General features: G+C 38.6%; 1 pseudogene; it reads left to right on the top strand.

The window, feature by feature from the left end:
• On the top strand, window positions 1-1,870 carry LOC112034942 (nuclear intron maturase 3, mitochondrial-like; annotated as a pseudogene).
• The last annotated feature ends 421 nt before the right edge of the window (window positions 1,871-2,291 follow it).

The following is a 2,291-nucleotide window of genomic DNA, read 5'->3' on the forward strand; positions in this document are numbered from 1 at the left end:
ATGGTTTCGGGCTCAGCTCCCTTGACTGACTCGCAGTCCCTTTTTCACTCAGTCTCAAAGCGATTCGATATCAAAGAAATGGGCAGTCAGCCCTGCGACAATCGGTTCGATATTGAGGCTTGTTGTGTCACAATGCTACCCTCAAGAAAGAAAGGTGAGTCCTTGGTCTTGCCCAACTTGAAATTAAAGGTTTTGATTGAAGCTATTAGTTGGTATTGGAAATTGTGTATGATGAGCGGTTTGTAACTTTTTCTTATGGTGGGCGTGTCGGTATGGGACGGCACACCGCCATTAGGTACCTTAAGAACTCGGTAGAGAATCCTAGTTGCCAGTTGGTTGTTTAGTTTCACATTTGATAAAGGTTTGATGATTGGCATGTAAATAAGTTGTGTTTGTTTATTGAAGAAAAAATAAAAGATGTTTCTTTGATTGGTTTAATAAAGAGGTTGTTTGAGTGTGAGGTGGTGGTAATTGAAGCAAAGTGAGGGGTTTAAATTTGACTCTCAAATTGAAAATGAGGCTCGAGAAATCTTCAGAACTTGGACTGATGAAGTGGTCCAAGATTTCTTGGGTTCCTTGGAAGAGCGTTGGGAATGGCAATGGATGCTTACAGCAGGCGATTTTCTCTCTTTAAGGCACATTAGAGATCAATTACCCCAAGAGCTGGTTGACGCTTATGATAAGTTCCAAGAGCAAGTTGACAAGTATTTGAGTCCGGTCCAAGCGAGAAAGGCATTCGAGAAAGAAGAAAAGAGAGTGGAGGAGGAAGAGGAACGGAAATATGCTAAGAGCACGATTGAGGATTTGACAAGGCTGTGTATGAAAGTTGATGCACCAGTAGAACTTGTTAGGAAGGCAGTTAAGATGGCTGGTTTTACAAATAACATGGGTTGCCCTAGGCTGATCAAGTTACTCATTGCTCTTGAAGATACTGATATTATCAAGTGGTATGCAGGTGTAGGGAGAAGGTGGCTTGATTTCTTCTGCCGCTGTCACAACTTCAAGATGGTTAAATCTGTAGTAACTTATCACTTGAGGTTCTCTTGTATTTTGACACTAGCAGAGAAGCATGAATCAACCAAACGTGAAGCCATTAAGCATTACACTAAAGATTTTAAGGTCTCTGATTTTAATGGAAATGAAAAGTGTACTTCCCCACAGAAAGAGAGTTTAATAGCATGGGAGATCAAAATCTTTCGGATCCAAGGCCTGTTGACGGGGCTTTATCTCTGTCTTTGATCAGGTTGGCTTCTGATGAGCCTTTATGTTCCTGTATCGGTCATTTCTGTGACAGAATAGATACTGTTTATTATCGGGTACGGTTACTGCAGAACTGTTTGAATGTGAATCCATCTGTTGAGGACAAGTGGGTCCCAGGGATGGGTGCAATTCATGAAAGTCTAAATCGGAAATGCCTCCCTCTCTGTTCTCATCACATAAACGATTTATATATGGGGAATATCACCCTGCAAGACATTGACTGCACTGCGTTTGTGGATGTGGACTGAATGTTGCAGGTCCTGCTGTAGTTTTCTACATAATTGGCATTGGTTCTGGTTGCTGCTATTGATCTGAACCTTGTTCAAGAAATTCTTCTGTATTTCTTTTCTGAAATGAGGCCTCGTAGGTGATGTGTAAATTGTTTGCGTTTTTATTGATTTTTATTTTTAGCTACAAATGTCATTGTCATTTGTGGTGATGAATCCTCCTGTGAAGTATATTATAAACCATTATAGAGAAACATATTCAAGTAGTCATTATAGAGAAACATATTCAAGTACTTCTCCAGGATTTTGGATGGCTAGTTTGTAACTTCTCCAGGTTTTTGTGAAAGGCATCCTTTATTTTCCCAACCCTGAGCACTTGATTTATCTCATTCCTCGGTTTATTATGATGGAAAAGGATTACAAAACCATTTTGTCCCTGAAAATTCTGTTCTTGTGCCATACGTATCCTTTCAATGTGATAATCATGTCTTTCCTTAAACTGTTTTTTGGTGCCTTCTTACCTTCTATGTAAATGTAAAATCTCATGTTGACATGCCTAATTTATTCTACTGCATTGTGACTGTCATGCTCACCGCACCAGCTGTTTGATCCTTAATTTGTTGTTTGATTCATACAAACCCTTAGGTCTTTGAAATGGATAAAATATATACTAATCATTTCACTCTTTTTATTTTTTTATTTGGAAGTCACACATGGACTAAAAGATTTTCTTTGGCATGGGTGAAAATGTTAGTGGTTACTAAAAGATTTATATCTATAACATTTTTAAAAATCTTTGTTAAT

The sequence above is a fragment of the Quercus suber genome, unplaced genomic scaffold (genome assembly GCF_002906115.3).
Source record: "Quercus suber isolate HL8 unplaced genomic scaffold, Cork oak 2.0 scaffold_624, whole genome shotgun sequence".
Classification (NCBI taxonomy): Eukaryota; Viridiplantae; Streptophyta; class Magnoliopsida; order Fagales; family Fagaceae; genus Quercus; species Quercus suber.